This window comes from Callospermophilus lateralis, chromosome 8, assembly GCF_048772815.1.
Source record: "Callospermophilus lateralis isolate mCalLat2 chromosome 8, mCalLat2.hap1, whole genome shotgun sequence".
NCBI classification, from domain to species: domain Eukaryota; kingdom Metazoa; phylum Chordata; class Mammalia; order Rodentia; family Sciuridae; genus Callospermophilus; species Callospermophilus lateralis.
In genome coordinates, this window is record NC_135312.1 from 114,555,835 (window position 1) to 114,581,863 (window position 26,029).

A 26,029-nucleotide genomic window follows, 5' to 3' on the forward strand; every position below is an offset into this window, starting at 1 on the left:
CAGGGAGGAGGGAGCACAGGATGGGGTAGAGCGAGAGTTGAACAGTGATGCCTTTGGCACAGAGGCCTCGACCCATCTGCATTGCCCTTCAGAGATGTCCTGGGCAGAATTAAAGATGAGCTCTTGGACCTCTGCCTCACTGGATGCAGGCAGCCTCCCAGAAAGGGGGCATTACTTGGGGTGAGGTGACTCTCTTGGTGGCTCTTGCTCTAAGACTTAGCTATGAACTCTCTGCAGCTGGCACTCTTGACTGCTGGCGGAATAAGTGCTTCGGTTCTGCAGGGGCCCCTGGATGACACCCCACAGCATCCGCAGAATTCTTCCTGTGCCTTTTATGTTTTCTGGACCAATCATGGAGGCAGAAGTCAAGGAACCATTAAAGTGTTATTGCTCTTTTGTAGCTTAAAATGTTGGGAGGCCTGAAAGAATAATAGCACATCACAAAATCTGGCTATTTTGGTAAGGATAATTCGGTTCCAGGCAACAGAGGCCCACTGGAGCTAGCTTAAATCAAGAGGAGATATTTTTAAAGATAGTGTTTCGGGCTAAATTATGTCTCCCCCGAAATTCATGTTGACATCCTGCCCCCCAGTACTCAGAATGTGACTATATTTGGAGATAAAGGCCTTTAAAGAGGTGATGAGGTTAGATTGAAGTCAGTGGGTGGCCCTAATCCATCATGGGTGGTATGCTGACAGGAGTGGGAAATCAGGATACCTGCATGTCCAGGAGCCCAGAACAAATTAGTCTCTTCTGGTTCCCAAGAAGGAACCAGTCCTGCTGGCACCTTGAACTTGGAGTTCACGCTTCTAGAACTGTGGGAAAATGAATTTCTGTTGGGTACAGCACTCGCTGTGTGGTACTTTGTTATAGCAGCCCTAGCTAACTAAGACAGACATCTGTGGAACAGTAAGAAGAGTGTAACAAGGGCATCAAGCAATCCCAGGATGGACCTGGAGACCAAAGTGGAAAGGGAGCTCTGGATTCATGAAAACATGAGAGCTCATAGCAGGAGTTCAGGATCTTCCTTCCAATTCTCTGCCATTAATATGGCTCAACCACTTCTCACATTATTTCTTGCTATTCCTCTTAAACTGCCCAAGTTTTTTCTTATTTTTCAACTCAAATTCCCAAGAAGCCTTATTTGGTATGGATTATCTTTTTTTGGGGGGGAGATACTGGGAACTGAACCCAACAACATTCTACCACTGAATTACATCTCCAGACCCCTTTTATTAATTTTTATTTTGAGGTATAGGGTCTTGCTAAGTTGCTGAGGTCATCACTAAGTTGCAGAGGCTGGCCTTGAACTTGGAATCCTCCTGCCTCAGCCTCCTGAGCCACTGGGACTTCAGGAATGTGCCTCTGGGCTCAGCTTAGATTATCTGCTCTTATTCATTGCTATGGATTGGCTTTGGGATGAGAGTCCTTACCTGGGAAGAGGGAGAGATGGGAATACAGAAACATGCCCAGCTAAGTAACAGGAGCTATTGTGGCAGGGCAGACACCAGGCTTACTGTATTTCAGTATAGTAGCATAAAGATGTTTGCCTCTTTTTTTTTTTTTTAAGAGAGAGAGAGAGAGAAAATTTTAATTTTTATTTTTTAGTTTTCGGTGGACACATCATCTTTGTATGTGGTGCTGAGGATCGAACCCGGGCCGCAAGCATGCCAGGCGAGCGCGCTACCGCTTGAGCCACATCCCCAGCCCAAGATGTTTACCTCTTTATTTAAATAAATTCACTTTCAGAAGATCAAGTCAGTTCTCCATTTACTTGTTTAATGACTGCCAAATTGAGTATTTTTTAGACAAGTTTATATTTTTCAGATCCATTTGTCTTCACTTGTGTGCTTGATAGGAATGAAACTACTACTACTATTAAATTTGTTAGTTTCTATGTTTTTAATGGTTCTTGTTTGACACACCCTAATTTTATTTTATTCACTCTGGTTTTTAGTCATTCGTTGTCGATTTGTCATTTTAGGATGACTCTCAGTGCTTTTCACCTTAATTTCTTTTTCTGATATTAATGTTACTATTTGTAATTTTCTTTTGTTCATTTCATGGAAGAAAAACCTTTTCTTGTCCATATCACAGCCACCTGTGTGGATGTTCCAATTAATTCATGGTACTCGCAGGCAGTTTTAACTGCTGATTCACTTAAGTATAGCTTTAAAACCAGTAAGACCTCTATTTCAGATTTGCCTCCAGAAAAGGTAGCTTATTATTTTGCAGAGAGTCTAAAACTCTGGACAGATTTTTTTTTTTTTTTTAAGTTTTAATTTTTTGGTACTTGCCAGGGGCACTTTGCCACTGAGCTACATCCCTAGACCCTAACCTTAACCCTTTTTTATTTTGATATGGGGTCTTGCTAAATTGCTGAGGCTGTCCTCAAACTTGCCATCCTCTTGCATCAGCCTCCTCAGTCACTGGGATTACAGGTGTGCATCATCAAGATTGGCTTTTTTTTTTTTTTTTAATTCCTTCACTTGTCACAGGAACAAAAATTTGACTGGACACTCTATAGTCTTGTGGTTGTCCCAGGTCTTCGGACTTTCATATCACTGGGCAAATCTCAAGTACCGACTTTGGATTCCTGTAGGATCGCTTACAGAATAATCTCTTTTTGTGGTACTAGGGGTTGAGCCCAAGGCCTCGTGCTTGCTAGGCAGGCACTGTACCACTGAGCTACATCCCCAGTCCCAAATATCTTCTTTTTTCTCTTTTGTTTAAATGTTTTTTAAAAATACAATTTGGTACTGGTGTCTGTTCAATTTTATTGAAAATAAGCATGGCTGATGAGAGAAGAGTTCCAGCTCCTAAATGTGGCTGGACTGGTAGGATCAGAAAAGTTTCCCTTGCAGCTGCTCTTGAAGTAATCAGTGCAGAGAGTGATGATCAATAGTTGAAGACCCAAGATGTAGGGCGGTGGAGGGCTGGGGCTGTTCCCATCTGAACCCTCAATCTTGGTGTCACTCCAGGTGGGAGCTGACCTGTCCCACCTGGGGCCGCCCAGAATAGAGCACACAGACGACCCCCCCCCCCAAGCATTCTTATTCTGGCCAAAAGAAAGTGAAACCCGACTCTCCAGCTACTTTCACTTATGGAAAATTCAGGGGATAAAAGAACAAGTTAAAATTACAACACAAGGAAGTAAATGGTCAAATCCAGGATGTGGGTTTTGTAAAGCACCTGACCTAGTTTCTGTAATAAGTAACCCCGTGAAGAGGCAAAGGGAGAGAGGCTGCTCCAGGTTACAAGAAACTTCAGAGGTATAAGTGTGTGCGGCCCTTGTTTGGATCCGAATTCAACAGACCGACTCTAAAAAGACCTTTGGGTACAAGCAAGGACATTTGATAATGAACTGAGTGTTAAATGGAATGGGGTTAATCTTGGTAGGTGTAATAATGGCCTTGGATTATGAAAGGATTTTTTTTTTTTTTTTTTGTTCCAGGGATTGATCCCAGGGGTGCTTAACTAACCCTGAGCCACACCCCCAGCCCTTTTAAAATTTTGAGACAGAGTTTTGCTGAGTCGCTTAGGGCCTTGCTAGGTTGCTGAGGCTGGCTTTGAACTCGTGATCCTCCGGCCTCAGCCCTCCAAGCCACTGGGATTACAGGTGTGCACCACTGCCCCCCGCTGAATGTTTTCTTAATTTGACGCAGCAATCAAGAAAAACACAGCCTGGCATTTTACTTCTCCTTTGTTTCTTCTAAAATTAGCCTGGGAGTTGGAAGCAGGAGAGTGGGTGCCTCTCCCTCACCCCGACCTTCCTGAGGAGAAGCTCATAGAGCTTCTGCCTCTGTCATCACGCTGGCTCCAGGTCTTAGAGTCTCTGTCTCCACCCCATTACCCTGTGTTATCATTAGTGGTATCTTTAGGCTGGTGAGTGGTGCACACCTGTAATCCCAGGTACCCAGGAGGCTGAGGCAGGAGGATTGCAAGTTTGAGTCTAGCCTCGGCAATTTGGCAAGGTCCTCAGCAACTTAGTGAGACCTTGTCTCAAAATAAAAAGTAGATAGGGCTGAGGATGTGGCTCAGTGGTTAAAGGCCTCTGGATTTAATTCCCAGTACCAAAAAACTAAAGAAACAACAACAACAAAAGGATTGTTATAAAAGTTAAATGAGATATAGAGCTAGTATGTAGCCTGGGTTTGGCCTATTTAAGCATGCAGTCATAAATGGTAGCTGCTGTTTTAATTTTTGTTATTGAACTGGCATCACAGCTTGACTTCTTAATTGTATTCTGGGTAAACTTGCCTTTTTGAGGGCTTAGGTTGATGTCGATGGTGCCTGGGGAGCAGGGTTTCTCAACCTTAGCATTGCTGGCATTTGGGGGCAGGTGATTCCTTGCTGTAAGGTGTCTGTCCTGCTCACTGTAGGATGATAAGCAGCATCCCTGGGCTGTCCTACTAGGTGGATAGCTCCACCTGCTGCTGATTGGTTGTGACATTGATCAGACATTGGTAACCACCCCTCCCCCCGACCTTTGGAGGGCAAAATCACCTGGGAATCGAGAACAGCTGATCTAGAAGAAGGTGCCACTTTAGGAATTCCCTCTTCTCTTGAGCACCCTAAGGATGAAACGGGGCAGCAGTAGATCTTGCAAGCTTTGTAGCTCTATCTGCATTGCCAGGAAGGGTAAATGGATTCTTTGCTACTTTTCTAATTCAGCTGATCAGATGGGGGGGGGGGGGTTGCTGTGCTGAGGATTGAACCCAGGGGTGCTCTACCGCAGAGTTGTAGATGGACAGCATGCCTTTATTTTATTTGTGGGTTTTTTGTTTTTGTTTTTGTTTTTGAACTTAGATACACTCAACTACTGAGCCATACCCCCAGCCCTATTTTGTATTTTATTTAGAGACAGGGTCTCACTGAGGTGCTTAGTACCTTGCTATTGCTGAAGCTGGCTTTGAACTCAGTATCCTCCTGTCTCAGCCTCTCGAGCCTGTGTGTGCGCGCCATCCTGTCTGGTTCATTTGTGTGGTGCTGAGGATTGAACCCAGTGCCTCACATGTGTGAGGCAAGCGCGCTGCCCCTGAGCTACAGTCCAGCCTATCCCCAGCCCTTTTGAATTTTGAAACAGCGACTTGTTAAGTTGTTGAGACTGTCTGGCTTTGAACTTGTGATTCTCCTACTTCTACCTGCTGAGCTTCTGGAGTTACAGGCATGTGCCACCATGCTCCTGTCAAATCAATCTATTATATTGGAATATAAGGCCCCTTATAAAACCATGTGAAGAATGATTTCTTTAGTACATCTGTGTCATACTCTTACTTTTGCCTTTTTTTGGTTCCTTGTAGCAAAGGTACATATGTTGTCTACTAAAAAGGTTCAGTCTGATCTTGGACAAGAAATTTTTAGTCAGGCTTTAGGCTCATCAACCAATAAGTCATAGAACTAGTCCATAGATGTAGCCTCTGTTAACCCCAGGACCAAGCCTTGACCAGCCCTCCCCTCTCCCTGGCTCTTTGCCTTATCAACCAGTCTGTAGGTTTCCGCGGACTGGGAATGAACCTCCTGCATTCCCGGCTGCGCACCATCAGTACCCATTCCCTTTTGGCAGCGATTGGTCTTGTTCTTTGGGTCTCTAAAGGAAAAAATAGTTCCCTTTCCTTGTTTTTTTCCCCCTGCTTCTTATACTAGCAGATCTTCCAGATGGTTTTGACGGTTGACTTTCAATCGTCTAAAGCTCTTGTTTTGTTCATACAGAAGACCTAATTGGATGCTTTCTGTTTGCAAGGTTCTGTAGTAGATGCTGGTTAGAAGGTCAGGAAGACAATAGGACCCTGCTTTCTTTTCTCAAGGCTATTCTTACCTACTTAAAAGAAGCAAAGCTTTGTGCACCCAAATAACTACAGACAGAAGTGAGGCATCCCATAAGAGGTACAATAACTAGGACCAAAGGGCAGATATTATTTTGTAAGAAGGAACCTTGAATAGAGCTTTCCAGCAGTGAATGAAAGTCATTTGCTATAATGGGCAGTGTCATTATATCATTTTTGGAGTCATAGTTCTGGATCAATACGGCTATTTGATTAAATCAAATAGCGTATGATCTTAGAAGAGTCACTTAACCTCCCTGAATTTCAGTTGCATTCATTTGTAAACGTGGGATAAGTAACAACCTTCTTGAGTTGTTAAAACTGAAGAAGACAATATTTAAAGCGAACAGACTAGTGCCTGATACAGAGGAGTCACAAGTAAGTTCCTGCTGTAGTTAAGAGATGAGAGGAAGATGTCCTGTCGCCCAGAGAATCTACTTGGGCAGGTCTTCCACAGCCTGCCTCAGCTTATTTCAGTCTTGCCATTGGGCCCTTATCTTTTTAGCTTCTGGAATTCAGGGCTTATCAAAGCACCCAAACTACATCAGGCTCAAGAGACTGACCCACTACATCTTAAGAGACTTGCATTTAAACCTCAGTGTTTATTTGCCCTGAGAGCTGTTCGTTTCCATTATTTAGAGTCTTCCCTTTTCTCAGCCAGCACAACCACCTTAATGATGAGTAGGGAAGCCAAATTATTAAGTAGGTGTTGTTTTGAAGAGGTTTAAAATTAGAACCAATGGAGAGGGCTAATCTCCAGGAGCATTTTATTTACTAGAATGAAATATTGTTAGTTCTTTTTTTATTTGGTACTGGGGCTTGAACCCACGGTACTTTACCACTGAGCTACTCCCCAGCTTTTTAAAATTTCTACTTTTGGGACAGGGTCTCAGTAAATGGCTCCAGGCCTCGCAGAGTTGCTGAGGTTGGCTTTGAACTTGTGATCCTCCTGCTTCAGCTCTCCAAGTTATTGGTGGGGTTCTTTTTTTTTTTTTTTTTTTTTTTTTTTTTTGTCTTTTTGGAACTGGAGGTCAAACCCAGGGCTTTGTGAATGCAAGGCAGACGCTTTGCCACTGAGCTACATCCCAACCCTCTCCAAATTATTGGGATTATAGGTATGCACTACCATCTTGTTAGTTCTTGTTAAAACAAAACAAACAAACAAAATGGGTAAAAGAGCATTTTTCTATAACAGAGTATGTTTTTATAAGTAAAGACAAACATATTTATCACAGCTTAGGGTCTGGTGAACCCATATGGTTCTCTGACTTCCCTTCTTAGATTTCATGCTGACAGTCCCCCCTTCTCCTCCTCCTCCTCCCTTCTTCTTCTTTTGTTTTTGGTACTGGGGACCAAATTCAGGGGTGCTCTATCATTGACCGATATTAGCCCTCTCCTTTTAAAAATGTTTTACCATTTTGAAACAGGGCTTCACTGAGTTGCTGAGGCTGACCTTGAACTTGTGAACCTCCTGTGGCAGCCTTCCAGGTGGCTGGGTTTGCAGACGTACACTACTGCACCTGGCTCCATTCCTCTTCTTAATAACCATTTCACTTCAGTGTGCAACACTGTTGATTAGACTCTAGCTGTCTCAGGTATGATCTCATTCCTAGGATGCATCTTAGATTATTCCCAAAACTCAAGTTCAGCTTATTCCTATAATACATCAGGTGTGTATTTATGGAAATATTTTTTTTCCTAAAGGTAACTATCTCATTCCATCTCACCCATTCATATGTTCATTTACTGAAGTTTCAGTTTTGCAGGCTCCTGGTGGGCAAGAGGTGGGACGGTGCTGAGCAGCGATGCTGGTTCCCATTCTCCCATTCCCAGCCGTGAGCAGCCAGCTTTCCACTGCTGCTGTATTAACAAGGACAAGGATCATCTATTGGGACTGTTAAAAAGCAATCTTGGGCTGTGGTTGTGGCTCAGTGGTAGAGCTCTTGCTTAGTGCATGTGAGGCACTGGGTTTGATCCTCAGCACCACATTAAAACAAAACAAAAACAAAAATAAAACCTATATAAAATAAAGTTATTTTAAAAAAAAAAAAGTAAACTTACTCCTGGATCTGGGAGCAGTATCATCTCATCTGTGCCTTCCAGCTCTTTATCTTGTGATTCCATGGCCTCCGTATGTCTCCTTGTACTGTTTTAGCTGTCCTGTCTAGATCCATGAACTTCGTCCACATCCTTTTCCCTTTTCCATTTATTTAGCATCTACGTGTCTAGTGAGTTTCTCTTTTCTTTGGCTGAAGCATCTTCTATAATGTCAAGTGTGCCTGTCTTGCAATTCTGTAGTGTTGTCATTGAAGAGAAGTTCTGATGAGATTTTACTTACACAAACAGTGTCCTTTTGAGGATAAAATGTTATCATTCTTTTTGATTTGTGTGTAACTTGTACATTCAGGGTTTATTTTATTTTGTTTTTAATTCTTACCATTTTCTTTATGTGTTGGAAAGCTTTCTCATGGCCCATATTTATTTTACTTGTGGAGTTACCTTAAATTTGTGGTTATCAGGGCTGGGGATGTGGCTCAAGCGGTAGCACGCTCGCCTGGCATGCGTGTGGCCGGGGTTCAATCCTCAACACCACATACAAACAAAGATGCGTCTGCTAAATACTAAAAAATAAATATTAAAATTCTCTCTCTCTCTCTCTCTCTTTCTCTCTCTCTCTCTCTCTCTCTCTCTTTAAAAAAAAAACTCATTGGATTTAAAAAAAATAAAAATAAAAATAAAATTTATTAAAAAAAAATTGTGGTTATCAATGAAAATGGGTTTTTAAATTTTTTTTTTTTTAAGTACCAGGGATTGAACCCAGAGGTGCTTAACCACTGAGCCACATCCCCAGCCCTTTTTTATATTTTATTTAGAGACAGAGTCTTGCTGAGTTGCTTAGGGCCTTACTAAGTTGCTGAGGCTGGCTTTGAACTCAAGATCCTCCTGCCTTAGGCTCCCAAGCTACTGGGATTATAGGTGTGTGCCACTGCGCCCAGCTTAAAAGTGGTTTTATTGGTATTTAGTCAGTTTGAGGAAGGGATGCCCACTTCGCTGTCGATCTTTATTGCCAGAACTCCTTCCAATTATTTTTTACTATTTGTGAGTAATACAGAGCACCCTGTTACGATTTAGCCAGGATTTTATAAAATCCGTAAATGAACTCAGCCTTAGCCAGTGTCATATCCAATGTTCTTAGCCATGTTTTGTTTACCAGAGTCTTAGGAAAAGAATAATAAGGGGGAACATGAAACCTGTTCTTAAGCTGCCCTTGTGATATGGCAAATTGGCCGTCCCTCTCATGAACAACGTCCCTCACCCCACACCCAGGCAGCACTTTCAGTGGTGGGGTTGATAGGAGACTCTGAAGGAATTCTCCCTTATTCGCCTCCATTTAAACTGCCCCATGCCTCTGTGAAGCCCGTGACCATTGAACACAGTCACCTTCACCTCCCAGCTTCTCAGGCCAGAGCCTTCCTTCACTGTTCCTGTGGAAGGCACCCTTTATGGGAGTCCCCAGTGACCTTAACCTCCTGATATTCAGACCTCATTGATCCACCTTGAAAGAAAGAGAATAGAACAGAATAGAATAGAATAGAATAGGAGGTAATGAGGCATCAGGTTTGAGATTCAGTTATTAAAAGCCTGGCTTCCATCTCGGTCTCTCCCTGTCTTGGATTGCTCCCTCCAGGGAAGCCTGTTGCCCCTGGGAAGTTCTAGGGGCAATTCTGCAGAGAGGCTTCTGGGAATGGATGCTCTGCGTGTGGGTGTGACTGACAGCATCCGCCCTGTGACAGACCCTGAGCCAGAAGCACCCAGCTAAGTCCCCTCTGGTGCACCCAGCTAAGTCCCCAAGGTCTGTAAGTTTTGGAGCCATTTGATTGCTGATCCACTCACGGCTTGGGGGCCAGGAGCCTGGCCTGTTTGACTTAAAACCTTCTCATCTTCCAAGTCCTCCTTTTTTCTTTGGAACCCAGTCTAGTCGCAGGTTGGATGGTTTTCATCTTAGGTTCAGCTAAGGGTTAACTAACCTGAGACCACAGCATCTTTGTCTACTGAACTTGGAGAGTGATTGTACCAAGTAACTTCCGGATTCCTTGTGGGACTAGAATTTTGTGTTTCTATATTTCTTTCTAGACTGTGTCTCCAGTTTCTTCAAAAGAATGAATATGAGGCCAGGCATGGTGGCATATGCCTGTAATCCCACCAGCTTGGGAGGCTGAGACAGGAGGATCGCGAGTTCAAAGCCAGCCTCAGCAAAAGTGAAGTGCTGAGCAACTCAGTGAGACTCTGTCTCTAAATAAAATACAAAATAGGGCTGGGGGAGTGGCTCAGTGGTTGAGTGCCCCGAGTTCAGTCCTTGTTACTCCCCTCCCCGAGAAAAAGAATGACAACTGTGAGAACTAAGATCATTAGACTTAACCAATTTGTTTTGTTTTTAATTGACAGTAATAATTATACATCTTTATGGGGTACAGTGTGATGTTTCAGGACACCTATATAGTACAAAACAATCCACTTGGGATTCTTCTGTCATTCATCATCTCAAGCATTCACTCTGGGATCTGCCTTTCCCGGCTGACCTGGGGGAAGAAGGCAGCAAGCAGATTAGGCTTATGGGGTCACAGAATAGCCTCCAGCTTCAAGATCCTCAGCTTCTAAACTTCCCTTTTCTCCCTCCTGTCCATACTGGCCTCACCAATTAAGGTGACCCCAGGAGATTCAAAGGTGGAAGCATAACAGGAAGGAGCCCAGAGAGACCCAGACTGGGGGTAGCCAAAAGCTCAGTAAGCGAGATGACTGATTTCTCAATCCAAGATTTATAGAAACTGATATTTGTGTAGACTCCAGGCTCATTGGATCCGATGCGTTTGGATCCCGAGCTCACCACTCCACTCGAACCCAGAAATCTTCCCAGAAATCTTTGACTTCACACATCAGAGGGTCTCCTCGACTACCCTTAGAGAGAAAAAAATTGGCTAGGCTGCTCAGGCGATGGAGGGAAGGAAACTAGGGAGACTGAGGCACGAGGATCACAAGTTTGAGGCCAGCCTGGGTAACTTAGCAAGGCCCTGCCTCAAAATAAAAAATAAAAAGGGCTGGGACTGTATCAGTGGCTTATCAGGGACTGTGGAGTTTAGGCTTGTCCAGGCACTGCTGGGTTCCCCCAGGGGCTCTGGAGATGCTGGCATGGAACAAGCATCCTGGGGAAGGCAGGTCTGTGGCAGGTGTCTAGGGGCTGGATTCTTACTACACATTGATCCATCTGCTCCGCTGGGAGCTTGGAGCAGATCATGGCTTCACTGTTAAGGGGCTTCACTTCCCGCAATAAGCTTTCATTTTGATAGTAGGCACTGCAGGTCTGGAGATCAATGAGGGACACTCTCAGCTCCTTCAGTGTATAAGATGGTTTGATATCTGCAGGGCCCCCAAAAGTCAAAGCAATCTTAAAGAATTAAAAAGCAGCTCTCGGCTCTGGATACAGATTTCATGCCTGTGATTTTCAGATAGCTCTGATCTCAAATATTCTGCCCCCGTGTTAGACTTTTAGGTTTGGGAAACAGCCTACAAAGCTGAGCTGCCTGGCTCTGAACAAGGCTGTGGTCAGTTGACTCCCGTTCAGATGGCTCAAATTAGTGATCTTATGATTCAGAAAAAAACACAAAATAGTGAATGATGCAGAATTAAATTGTTTATCTTTGGAGCTGGGCATGATGGCGCACGCCTGTAATCCCAGTGGCTTTGCAGGCTGAGGCAGGAAGATTGTGAGTTCAAAGCCAGCCTCAGCAACTTAGTGAGGCCTTAAGCAACTCATTGAGACCCTGTCTCTAAATAAAATATAAAAAGGGCTGGGGATGTGGCTCAGTGGCTAAGTGATCCTAGATTTAACCCCTCTGTACCCACCCCCCCCCCCAAAGTGTCTTTAGAATATAGTTTTATTCTTAACTAGAAATAAAGGGTAACCGTGATATACTACATAGACTCTAGGCTATCTGCAAAGAATCTAGCCTATTGACACGTAGACAAAGCTCTGCTTTCCTGCTACCCTGACCCAGAGCTTTCCTGAACTGGCCTCTGTCTCCTCCCCACCCCTCTGGAGATCCACCCAGGTGCCACAGGAGAGCTTTGTCACTTCTCTCAGACTGAGCAGACTGTCTTCATTCTCTGTCCATTGCCCTTTTCCTTTTGCTTTGCACACGGTGTGACCGCTCAACAAGAATAAAAGCAGGAATCGATAAGCAAAGAAAACATAGCAGAAGCGACATGAAGGAGGCTTAGGGTCCGGAGAAACCTAGAGCCGGCATCAGGTGTGGCTGGGTGGGATGGAGACGGGGCGGGCGGGAGTGGGAGGTGGGCTCAGGACATCTCCTCAGCCTTACACTGGTATGTTGCTCCGGAGTGGCCCCACCCTGTCACCCAGCCGGAGTCTGTGTTCTTCAGCCGGCTCTCAGCGGAGGGCAGACAGATGGGAAGGATGACAGGGCCCAAGGCAACCTGGCGGGCCAGCTCTACCACAGCAATGGCACTGGACACGTCCCCCTGGAAGTCATGGTGGGGGATGATCCCGGACACAGGTATTATCCTCTCTTCGGGGTCTGGGTGACCAGAGATCTGGAGCGAGCCCATCAAGACCTTGTATTCTCTGGTGTCCTTTGACATGGGAGGAAGAGGAACAGAAGAGCATCGTGGGTTTTGTAGGGTGTCACAGCCAAGCCCACTGTTCTCTGGTCCTGTCTAAGCATTCATTCTTTCCACAAGTGACATGCCCTCACGGGGCTTTGGTCCTAAGGGGTGTGCACAGTTGAAGGGGAGAAGAGAAGAGAGACATAACAAATAAGTGAACAAGTACCATTCAGAATTTGAGGTTGTGATCAGTGCTACAAAGACAACAAACAGGATTTCAAAACACAGTGTAGGAGGTGGGAAGAGTCCTTGGATCCGGTGGTCAGGGAAGGTTATTTTGAAGAATCAGCTTTTTAACTGAGACCCAAAATGTTGGCGTCAGCATGAGAAGAGCTACAAGATAAAGCATTCCAGATGCAGGGAATAGAGTATGCAAAGGCTGTGAGCATGAAGCAGAGCTTAGTGTTTCCAGAAACTGAAAAGCTGGAATACAGGGGATGTGATTGGAAAAGTGGGCAGGCAGACACTGGGTGATTTATGGCTTGGAGGCCACAAGGAGGGGGTGACTTGATCTCACTTCCAACATTAAAAATATCACTCTTTGTGTCCATGAGAGTAACAGAGCTCACACTGTTGCAGCGGTCCAGGGACAGCTATGTCAGGGTCATAGTACATTTTGGAAGTGAAACTGGAAGAACTGATTGGACACATTGGATGGGGAAAGTGAGTGAGAATAAGATCAGTGTTTCTTTTTTCTGATTTTCTTTTTGCATTTCTGGGGATGGAATCCAGGGTCATACTAATTGAACCACACTACCAGCCCTAAAATATCAGTATTTCTTTTTTTATATATAACTTTATTTATTTATTTGATGTGGTGTTGAGGATGGACCCAGTGTCTCACACGTGCAGGCCAGCACTTTACCACTCAGCCACAACCCCAGCCCCGAGCTATCAATATTTCTCATTTGAGCAACTGGTCATGTTGTTAAATGAGATGGGAGAGACAGAAAAAATAGATTTGGGGATAATTGCAGTGGTAAACTGGCAGTTTGGTTCCTTTGAGACATCCAAAAGCAAATGTGTCAGGACTAGGGTGTGGGGCTAGAGATTTGGGTGTAAACAGAACTTATGTGACATTTAGTCACAGGAACTGGTAAGTTCACCCAGGGAGCTTGAAGAAGGCTGGGGAGGTGTGCATGGAGATCTGGGTGTGCTGTAAGGCCCGGGACCTCCTGGGGAATGCCTCCTGGGAGGAGGTTTAGATCTTTCAGACCCTCATCGCTGTCAAGAGTGAAATAACCCACAGTCTGCGAGTAGTTGCTCTGAGCTGAGCGCTAGGGGGGAAACACATGGACCACTGACAAGGCACCCCATGCTGCACTGCAGTGTAAGATGAACCCCTCCTCCGCCTCACCGAGGAGCTCAGGCACCTGGCTTTCCTGCCAGGTCCTCAGGAAGGCCAGCACTCACCGGAAGCAGCTCGCCATGGTCAGCACCCATTTCTGTGAGATGAGGGAGGCCGAGAGCAGATGTGAAGAAAGCCCTGGCGGATGTTGACCTGCCAGGGCCACTGCCCTATGTTGGCCTCCAGGCCTGAGAAGATGCCCGATGGGACAGCAGGCCGCCCACGTACTGCCAACAAAGGGAGAAAGGCCTGCAGTGTCCATTCTGCGGCCCTGACCCCGCTCCCCGCCCCTGCCTGCTCATTGCCCAGCCAGTGCCCTTGGCATGGATTCCTCCCCCTCAGTCCACGCAGGCAGGATGCCCCTGCCTGGCGCCTTACTTGACTGCAAGAACTCCGATTCCTGCTTATCTCACCTGGGGAGAGAGAAGGGGGAACGGGGCTATGGAGGGCTCCCAGCGCAGGTCCTGTGCACTCTTCCTGGGGCATAAGCCATGTTCCTGCTAGGGACTTAGCTCACCCCGGGCCTCACCTGAGAGGCCCAGCAGAAGGAGCAGCAGGACTGCAGGGCCAGCAGGACATATGTCTCCCTCAGGAGTAGCACTTCCTGTTTCCTGGGCTCAGGCTGCCAGGCAGAGGCCAGCTGGGGGGCAGCCAGGGGCAGGACCGGCTTCTCCTAGATGGGCTCTGGTGCCCCCCACCTCTGGTCTTCACCCCCAGCCTGATTCTAAAGGGACCAGGGACTTGTGAAGAGCAGCGGCAGACACAGGGGAGGAGCTGGGGCCTGAGGCGCCCCCTGCTGTCCTGGGAGAGCCAGGAGGCTGGGCTTGCTGCCAGTGTCGGGGATGGGAAGGGGGCAGTTGGGGGGGTCTTGCACAGGCAGAAGGAGGCCTTGTTCAGTGCAGAGTGTCCCTCAGCTCTGGCCACCCTCTTGCTTCTCAGGGACCTGCCCTCGTTGCTTTGGTTCACTTCTACCCTGACCAAGAGTGAACCAACTCTGCACCAGCCCCTGAGCTTGGGTCACAAAGGGCTGCGCAGACCCACTGCCCCAGGTTCTGGGCCTGCGCATGCATACAGGACTCCAGAGTGAATAGGAAATAAGCCGGTTGGCTAGCTGACCAGTGTTTCTGCTGCCTGTCTTTCCCTTTCGGCCCTCTGTCTACCTGGTGTAATCTGTTCTTTGCTTTCCTCAGTCGGCAGATACTTATTAGGTCTTCACTGTGTGCAAGATACTGTGCCAGATGAGGAACAGGGTGTGTGTAGAATCATGCATGGTGGGGGCTTCCTGTCCTCAGGAAGTTGACAGTTTAGTGGGAGAGGTGGATTATGGGAATAACTCGGGAGGTTCTTTTTTATAATTCACATCCTGTTTATTAAAGGGAGACAGGGGACTAAGGTGTTTAGTGTTAGTGCCAACCTAGTGCCAAGCAAATGTTGGTTGTTATTTTTTTTGTACCAGGGATTGAACTTCAGGGTACTTGACCACTGAGCCACATTCCCAGCCCATTTTGTATATTATTTAGAGACAGAGTTGCTTAGAGCCTCAATAAGTTTCTGAGGCTGTCTTTGAACTCACAATCCTTCTGCCTCAGCCTCCTGAGCCACTGGGATTACAGGCGTGTTCCACTATGCCCAGCTTGGTTGCTATTTTTAATAACATCCTCATGATGATGACAAAGAAAAAGTTATAGAGAGTCTTGACTCTTCCAGGCACAGTGCTTGGCACAGGAGAAAATCATGAGAAAAATAAAGATGTACGGGGTTAGAAGGCCTGTAGAAATAAAGGGGAAGATTATAGTTCCAACAATCCAGAGTGGGAGTGTAATATTATAATCATTGGAAGCCTTCTTGAGGCTGAGGCCAAAAAAAAGAAGGATTGCTACATCTGATCTGATAATAACAAGCATTCTTTTTAGTCAGGAGATAGGTTTCCCCCTCTTTGGCAATAAATTCAATGAGTTTGTCACAACATTATAAAAAGCACATTGGTTAACATAATGAACAGTTTTGGAGGAGACTAGAAGAAGCTGTTTTTATATTGCCTCTCAGCAAATGCTGACACCACCATCTTGAATCCTGACCAAGGCGTTTCTGTGAGGAGATAAACTGAGTTAATTGAAGTGTTTATATTTCTTGTTACGTAACTTGAAACAGAAGTGGAATCTGAGAAGATGCCTTCGCCCTACTTCAGACACCGCCGTTTCCAGCTCTGCTCTGGTGAGGGGCAGGCCCTTTGGCCTTCTTGACATTTCGTGTAAACCGAGGCACCTCACTCTGCATCCAGGGGAGCTCATCTCCGCTCGTGGAGGCCACAGAGTATCAAAATCAGAAATCAGAGTATCAAAGGGCTCAACAAGTCTCATCAAGGGAGTGGAAAAGGCCTCAGAATAGAAAGCAAAAATAATCTTGGCCATCTTTCCCAGGAATTAGAGTTTTTAGGATACTGATGTGTATGATTTTTGTAGTCTATTACAAACATTAGAGGGAAAGATGGTTTAAAATCTCTTTACAAGTTGTCCTTTTGGTTTACAAAATGAGTAATTCTTTATTCTTAATTCTATTGCCTAATTTAAAAATGATTCTTGGGCTGGGGTTGTGGCTTAGTGGTAGAGTGCTTGCCTAGCATGCACTTGGCATTGGGTTCGATCCTCAGCACCACATAAATGTAAAGACATTGTGTCCACCTAAAACTTAGAAAATAAATATTTTTTTAAAAAAGATTCTAAATAGTTTAACATGTAGTCACAGAAACCTGATGGTATTTTATATTTGCATAATGTTTCCATCTGTACAGCCACAGTGGCTCTGTTGAGGAAAGCATGTTTTCGTTCCCATTTTATGGATAAAGAAACTGAGGTCCTTGGAGGTTAAGTGACTTAACTAATTATATAATACCATGCAATAGCAGGGCTGAATGTCACTTCTATTTCCAGTCTTGTAATTGGTTCAAACCCAGATCCTCTGACTTATCAGCCAGTAATTTTTCCTGCCCTGCTACAGCAGCCTTCAAGAGTAGAGCTCATTCATAGTCATGTGGCCTGTTTTTGTTTTTGTTTTTGCCTGTGCTAGGGACTGTTCTAGAATAGATATGCGATAGCATAGGGGGGGAAAAAAAACCCCAGTCTGGATCTTTGGTTTTGTCCCTCTTTTCAGGGGTGGGTCATTTTGAGAGTTTAGCTTGCTCAGAAGCTGTTGTAGCTGACATTTGGCAAGATCAACAGTGGGGCCTGATGCGGTGGTGCACGCCTGTAATCTCAGGAGCTTGGCAAGCTGAGGCAGGAAGATTGCAAGTTCAAGGCCAGCCTCAGCAACTTAGCAAGGCCATAAGCAAAATAAAATTTAAAAAGGACTGGGGATGTAGTTCAGTGGTAAAGCGCTCCTGGATTCAATCCCCAGTGCCCCACCCCCTCATAAAAGATGAGTCATTAAAATAGAACAATTCTTCTTGGATTAGAACTTGAATCACTGCAAAGTGAATCTAGGTTGCTGTCGATTTCTTTTTAGGTGGCAAGGCTCGTTGTAGAATTTATTCTATGTACAGAATTTTAAAAGTTATATAAGTAACAAATCTGGCATGGTTTGGGGAGGCTAGATTTATAGGAAATGTATTTGTACTGTGACTATGCTCTTGATGGTTAAAAAAAAGATTATCAACCATTCCCTATTAATGGTGGATGTAGAAAAAAAATTCAGGTAGATAAAATGTATATAGTAAAAATTTTCTATGTAAAAAATTTGGTACAGCTTTCTGTACAGTATTGATTCTCAGCTGGCATATTCTAATCAAGTTATAGGTCAATTAAGTTGTTAAATTTTATTAAAAAGAAAAAGGCCCCATCCTTATGGAGCTTACACTCTAGTTGTCAGATCATGACCAGTGGTTTGGAGAGAAAGAAAACGAACAGGAGAGCAGCCGGGGGTGGTTGCACACCTGTAATCCCCGCGGCTCAGGAGGCTGAGGCGGGAGGATTGGATGTTCAAATCCAGCCTCAGCAGCTTAGTGAGGCACTAAGCAACTCAGCGAGATGTTGTCTAAAATAAAAAATACTCCCCCCAAAAAATAATAATAAAAAAGACTGGGGGTGTGGCTCAGTGATTGAGTGCTCGTGGGTTCAATCCCCACTAACCAACGAAAGAAAGAGAGAGAGAGAGAGAGAGAGAGAAAAAAACAGCAGGGGAGGAATACAGAGGTGAGGCATATGTGTTCATAGCGAGGTCAGGGAGGGCATTGTTGGTGACTTCTGAGCAGGGACCCCAGGTAAGAGAAGAAAGGAGCTTGGTGGATAACAGAGGGAAGAGGGGTTGAAGCACAGAGAAGAGCAGTGCAGAGCCCAGAAGCCCCTGTGTCTGGGAACACTGTCACTAGAGCAGAGAAAGTGAGGGCCTCCCGCCTCAGGGAGAGGGGCGGGCTGTGTAGACTCTCATAGGCTGTTGGGAGGGTTGGTTCTTATTCTTAGTGGAGAGGGGAGATTTTACCTGACTTAATGTTTTAAAGGCATCACTCTGGCTGCTGGGGTAATAATGGTCAGGGGAGAATCAGGGAAACCAGCAGAAAACGATTGCAATAATCCAGACAGGAGGTGGTGGTGCGTTTGGATCAGGGCTACAGGAAAGTGGTAAGAAGGGGCAGGTTCTGGTTGCGTTTCTAAAGTTGGGGCCCACAGGTCTTGGATCAGCTGTGGGTGTGAGAGGAAGAGGAGTCAAGGATGATTCCGGGGTTTTTGGCCCAAGTCCTGGGGAGAGTGGAAATGCCATTTCTGAGATGGGGCACAGTATAGGAGGGGCAGGTTTCTGGAGGTAGATGAGTTCATTAATAGGCACGTCAAGGTAGGAGTCCAGCTGCACATATCCGCTAGGCAGTTAAATATACGAATCCGGAATTCAAGAGGTTAGTCTAGACCAGGGCTGGTAGGGACCATTAGTGTGTCAGACAGAATACTTAATGCTCTGAGACGAGGAAAAGTGAGCAAAGCAGGGAGTATAGATAAAGCCCCCCATGCTGGACACCCTGCTGCACCCCTGTAATCCCAGCCACTCAGGAGGCTGAGGCAGGAGGACTGAAAATTGCACGCCAGCCTGGGCAACTTAGCAAGACCCTGTCTCAAAGTAAGAAATAGAAAGGGCCGTGGATGTTGCTTAGTGATAGAGCACCCCAGGGTTTAATCTTCAGTTTAAATAAATAGCTCACTGTGAGTGCTGAGAACTGACCCGATTGCGGTTTAAATGAGATACACAGGAATCAATAGGAGAATGAGAAGGTGGCTTTGAAGTGGGCCAAGAATGGACACAGGTGTTCTGGAAGCCAGGGAGAGAAGGTGTTTCCAGGAGGAGGGAGGGGTCAGCTGGCAGATGCTGCAGAAGACTGAGAATGGGCTGTTGGATGAGCACCAGGCTGTTGGATGAGCATCGTGGAGTTAGGGGGGAGGTGATAATTGGAGAGGAATCTGAGAGAGGAAAAGGAGTTTTACTGAAGAGGGAACTAGAGAAACAGCAGGCTGAAGTATGGATGGCACAGTTTTTTGTTCTCCTTCTGAAGACGGGAGAAGTGACATCATGTGTGCTAATGGATTATCTGGCAGAGGTGGAAATGAATGAGGAAGAACAAAAGCCGGACTGTTCCTGAAATGACCTCCTTGAGCCAGAGGACTGAGCCTATGTCACCACTTGGGGGTGAGAGTGCTAAGACCTGAGCACAGATCCTTCATACTGGGGAGCACAGTTACTGGCCCGTAGGTGACGTGGGTGGAAGTCCCCTGCTCCTTGTTTCCTCAGTGACATGTGGAAGGATTCCTTTGAGAGGGAGGGTGGGAATGGAGGTGTAGAGGAAGGAGATGGTGTGAGCTGGTCATGTGGAGATGAATGGACTAAGGATGTAACAGTTGACCCCTGGGCAGCAGAAAGGGTCCCCTTGAACTTGAAGTGACATTGCAGTGTTCAGCAGCTCAGGTGGCGCATGGAGAGGGCAGAGGGTTGGTTCCAGGTGGGGTGAGGTGCTCTGCAGTAGATATGATGGAGGAGGGGTGAGGGAGGGAGCAATTGTAGTAAGTCCTGAACTTAAACTGGAAAGGTGGTTGCTTAAAATTCAGATCATGGAGAGGGTACAGTTACTGGTGATAACAAGCCCAGAAAGACCATGGAAATAGTGTCTGAAACCTGGTGAAAGATTGTTTAATCCCAGGCAGAGAAAAAACAAAAAACAACAACAAAAAAAAAAAACCCCAGATTTTGGTGAACCAGCTTTGAGGGTCAGGGGAGGGAGGGGAATGGGGCATCTTGGGAGCCCGCAGCCTGTGTTACCTGCACCCTCCCACGGGCACTTCGGAGAGCAGCAGATCGATCAGTCAGGAGGTTTTGTTGACTGATCTTCAACTGGCAATTTCCCCAGCCAAACGGTCCTATTTTTTCAGCCACAGTTTCCCATTAGTTTCCCAGAGACACGCTGGGAGGCTGTGTCAGGCCTTCGCACATCCCACCAGAGCCTCGAGTCCTCTGCAGGAGAGAGGGGGAGAAACCTAAGAGTTAATCGTTATTATTAAAATATTAACAGGCCTGACTCCTGCTGCTGCTGCTGCTGCCTGCTGGGTGTAATATTCAGTTGGATTTTTTTCCTTTACAAAATTACTGAAGAAATTTAAACAGTAAAGAAATGGATGAAGTAACACAGAAAGCACCCCCACCCAGCCCTGCAGGGGTTGATGGTGAACATCATTCCATACTGCTCTCTTCCTTTTTTCCTTTTTGTTTGTTCATTTTTGTAGGGTCCAAATACACCTATCTGGAGATAAATACACATATATTTTTTACATCATAGAAAAAGAAGTGAAAATATTCTTTGTTGCATTCTGTATTCAACTTAATTTTCCCATCAAAGTCCTGTGCTGGTCAATGCAGACCTGATGGCTTGACTTCAGAAACAGCTGCATAACCTCCCATTCACAGAAGTAGCAGAACTTTGTATGTCCATGTTGATGGATTCTTAAGTTTTCTTTATTTGTTGCTATTAAAATTATGTAAATATATATGTGCATAATTTTTAATACATTAATTTTGGGATATATTTGCACACACATAATTTTAATATGTGACTATGTATCTGCACATATATATTGCTAAAAAAATATATTCTTTAACCCTCATGTATGTATGCAATTGTTTTAACATGGACTGCTTTGTCATGGAATTAGTAAAGAAAAGGCTGCATTTTGTGTCTGATTTCTGTTTCCAAATAATCCTAAAGAGATGGCAACAATTTACTGTGACACCCGGGCACCACCGTGGCACATGCCTATAATCCTAGTGGCTTGGGAAGCTAAGACAGAAAAATCATGAGTTCAAAGTCAGCCTCAGCAACTCAGCAAGCTGCTGTCTCTAAATAAAATATTTAAAAGGGGTTGGGGATGTGGCTCGGTGGTTAAGCGCCTCTGGGTTCAATTCCTGGTACCAAAACCCAAAATTTACAGTGACAGAGAATATCCTTTTTCTCCCCTCCTCATTCACACTGATCTCTGCCCCTTCCCCCTCCGTCCTGGCCAATCTGAGAGGATATAGAGGAAGAAAATATTATACCCAAAGCATGCAGCACTAGCTTGGGGGAATAACTGGAACTGGAGGATAAGAAAAATAGGAAGATATTTCATTCTTATTTCTTATAAAGAGAATGGAATGCTAATGCTTCTCCAGATGTTAAGACTTGGATTAAACAGAGATAGGCTTATCTAATTCCTTCCTTAAAGAAGGTGATGAGGGCAGGGACAAAGAGTAATGAAGTCATCAAAATAATAAAAGAGGGCAAGTCTGATTTGTTCTTGAAAATGTTGTTTTCAAATCTAGGTTTTTTGTTTTTGTTTTTTTCCCCAGCAAATTTGCAGAGATTGCAAGTTTTGTGATAAGCCTTTTTGAAGTATTGACATCATTTTTTTTTTAAATTTATTTTTCGGTACTGGGGTTTGAACCAAGGGGCGCTTAACTATTGAGTCACACCCCTAGCCCTTTTTTTTAAATATATATATGTTTATTTATTTCAGTTGTCGTTGGACACAATACCTTTATTTTATTTACTTTTATGTTGTGCTGAGGATTGCATCCAGGGCCTCCTGTGTGCTAGGCGCGAGCTCTCCCACTGAGCCACAACCCCAGCCCTCCCAGCCCTTTTCTTTATATTGTATTTAGAGACAGGGTCTTGCTGAGTTGCTCAGGGCTTCGCTAATTGCTGAGGGTGCTTTGAACTCTGAGTCCTCCTACCTCAGCCTCCCAAATTGCTGGGATTTCAGGCTTGCCCCTCCACGCTGGACTCTCTTTCTTTTATTTAACTGAGAACATATTTTAAAATATTGTGACTTGTATAGAGATACTGAAGGTTTGCCGAGGTTGAAGATAAGGACAGTCTCTGAATATATGCGTGAGTATGTATGTTTTGGATACCTTTGTTGTGAATTTGTACTTGTCAGCCCAGTAATTGCATACCCTCGAGTGCGTCGTAGTTGAGCATTCATGTAAGTACACATCTGTTTGAATCTCACAACAGTCTTGCAATATGCACTTAAATGTTTCTGAGGCTCACTTTATGTCTTTGAGTAGAAGATGATGGAAAGTTAACAGATGGCCAACCAGGATATTGAGTTGACAAGGGAAAAACTTAATTTAGTTACTTTAGTTCCTGAACAACAACAGCAAATTGGAATCTGAATAAGTTCACTTTAGGAAAATATTGGGAGTATGTTTCCTCTGGAGTGTTTTGTTTTGTTTTTGCAGGGGGCTACCAGGCAGGGAGGAGGCTAACAGAAGAATTATAGGCATTTAACCTAGTAGTTGGTGGACCTCAGAATTAAACCTCCGTCTTTGGTTTCAAAGTCCAAGGTCTTTTCACTTTTCTAAGACTGTTTTTGGTTGACCTTTGTCATTGGAAGAATTTCTTAATGCTCAAAGCAGTTTTTCCTAATAATCTTAGATCTGAAAATGCTACTGACTGGATTATGCTTGTCTGAACATGTAAAAATATTTTCTTGTTAAATTAAGTTTAATCTTATACTTGATGTTCCTTGCTGTTTGGGGAGAACTTTAAAGCAAAGATCAGAAATCAATGACATGAATGCTTCCTAATTAGAGAACTCTCCATTCAGTGCTAACTAAAAATACATTGGTAGGTTTTCTGATCAGCTGTGCTTCATTCTAAGCTGTAAATTCCTGCACATGATGGGTAAAAACACCGTCCATCTTAGAAATGACTTTTTTCAGACTCTTATTAGCTGATCATTAGTTAAAATAAAAATGAGGAAATTAAGTAAACATTTTAAAATATGCTCTAAATGGTTAACGGGAAGTAAAGAAAAATGGCAATTTCTGATGTTTGGAAACAGGGTGATTATTATTTGCTTTTTTTTTTTTTTTTTTGCTTGCAAATAGAGCTATTAGGAATATATGTTTGGGCTGGGGATGTGGCTCAAGCGGTAGCGCGCTCGCCTGGCATGCGTGCGGCCCGGGTTCGATCCTCAGCACCACAAACAAACAAAGATGTTGTGTCCGCTGAGAACTAAAAAAAAAAAAAAATAAATGTTGAACTTCTCTCTCTCTCTCTCCCTCCCTCCCTCTCTCACTCTCTCTTTAAAAAAAAAAAAAAAAAAGAAGGAATATATGTTTGTGGAAGTCTCAGTACTGAATACAAGGACATGAGAGCAGTCATAGTGTTTGCTTTTTCCATAAGTACCAGGTAGCTTTAATGAGCTGTTAGAAAATTACCCCACTTGGGCTGGGATGTGGCTCAAGCTGTAGCGTGCTCGCCTGGCATGCGTGCGGCCCGGGTTCGATCCTCAGCACCACATACAAACAAAGATGTTGTGTCCACCGAAAACTAAAAAATAAATATTAAAAAATTCTCTCTCATTCTCTCTCTCTCCCCTCTATCTTTAAAAAAAAAAAAAAAGAAAAGAAAGAAAATTACCCCACTTGTGCAGAACTCCACATTAATTTCTTAACAGTAAACATTCTTATGTAATATAGTGACATTATAAGCAGCACTTCCAAGATTTGCTTCTACTATGTTATTTAATCCATATGAAATAAACATATCTGTTTATGCATTAAGGCTATAGTTATTAAAACAAAATGGAAGGGCTAATGAAGGGAGGGATTATCTGCAGATAGGCCCAAGGGATCTTTTTAGGGTGATGGGAATATTCTGAAATGATTGTAGTGATGATTGCACAACTCTGAAAAATTATTGAAAACCATTACGCTATATGCTCCACACAGGCGAATCTTATAGTGTGGAGCTTATGCAGCAGAGAAGCTTAAAATATCAAAGAAATGAATTGAAAAGCAGATTCCCACAGCGGACCCCCGAACTCACAGAAAATCTGAGTTATTGATGAAATAGGGAAGTGGTCAAAGAGCTTACCCTCTTTTACTTTTCCTTCAGGGTTTACAAGGAAATTCTACCAAGACCTTTAGGAAATAGATCATTCCAATGCTATTTTAAACTGTTCCAGAACACAGAAGATGAAGGAAAGTTTCCACATTCCTTTTAACTAAGGGGAAATAATATTGATGTTGAAACAAGGAAAAGATATTTCTCCTAAAGAAAACAGGTGTCCACTTTTGCTTGTGAATATTGAAACAAAAATCTTAGAAAAATCATAAAATAGAATCAAGTATCACATTTGAAAAGTAACATCTAAAGCAGCAACAATAGCTCAATGCTAAAGAGTCCGGGCTCTGGATCTGGGCTGCTGGTTTGGAATCCCAGCACCATTACTTCCAAGCTCTTTAACCTTGGGCAAGTTATTAAACTTTCTCAACAGTAAGATGAAGCAGCGAATAAGAGAATTGACTTTGTCGGGTTCTTGTGGAGGCTGAGGGAGGAAAGCACTCAATAAATGTTGAACATCGTAATAATTGCATAGTTCATAAAAAATGATGGATGTGTCACATTTACTTTGTCATTCTGATTGTTGACCATTTGGCTTTGCCATTGTAAAGAACAGTGCAATAAATATCTGCATAGAAATTTTCGTCATCCTCCAATTTCCTGAAGGCAGCTTTTAAAAGCTGAATTTTGGAGAAAAAACTATAGACTTTTTAAAGGCCCAAATTAATCTCCAGAAAGAGCCGTACTCATTCCCATTACAGATAACAATGTCTTCGTCACCATTCTTGAACATGTTGAAGAAAATGTTAAAAGGATTCACAGAAAGCTGGATGGGGTCAGGGTGGTATTCCATCCCAAGATGAGGGAACGATCCCTGTTCACTATAAGAAACCAGAACATGGATGGGGGTTGTGACTCAGTGGCAGAGCGCTTGCCGAGCATATGTGAGGCACTGGGTTCGATCCTCAGCATCACATAAAAATAAATAAATAAAATAAAGATCTATTAACAATAAAAAAAAAAAAAGCCATAATGTAAAACTTCTATCTGGGAGGTACTTTTCAAAAAAGTCTGGGCCTTTAACCCAGTTTCAGACAATATATCCAGGATCCTAACAGTCAAAACCCATCCTTACCCTTGCTTCTACACACATTTGCCCAAGGCTTTCAATCAGTAGCTGATACCCCAAAGAACAGGCAGCTGGAAATGAGATCAAGATCTCTGCCCACTGAAAGGTCTGGAACTGGGTCCAAGGGGTTGATGAGGTTCCATCACTTTTTTAAAGTAAAACTGAAAAAAATGAGAGCATATCACATATAGAACTATCACCAGCTGGCCGGACTGGCTGTATGAGCTAGGTTCAAAGGAGTTGGCTGTATCAATAACTAAGAAAACGAAGAAACCACTCAGCACGAGAACGTAAGTTACTAAGGCAGGACAGCTTGGTGACCTAAGGGTCCCCTCCAGCACTGGAAGGAACAAGAGAGCAAGCCCCCGATTCTTTTTATTTTTATAGGGGGGGACACACAAAGGAGGTTTGATGGAATGTTCTATCAAAATTAGGCAGGGGAATCAGATTTCAGGGGGTTGCCCATCCCCATTAGGTAATGCCCAGGTAGGGCTTGAAGCCGGCTTGATTCCGAGTGAGGGTAAAGGCCACTTGCCTTACACAGCTTTTACATGGGTCCCAGACCAATATCCCCACCACTCAAGGGGTGTGGACCAAGCTCAGCCCAGGGCAACGGGTGGTTTCCCACATACAACATTTTGAGAAATAAAATATTTATTTTTATTATTTAAGAAAAGGCAATTTGA

General features: G+C 44.2%; 1 protein-coding gene across 4 annotated transcripts in view; it reads left to right on the forward strand.

The window, feature by feature from the left end:
* Sh3d19 (SH3 domain containing 19) overlaps nucleotides 1–26,029 on the forward strand; it is a 182,548-nt gene that overhangs the window by 39,991 nt on the left and 116,528 nt on the right. The gene's annotated exons all lie outside the window — the stretch shown is intronic.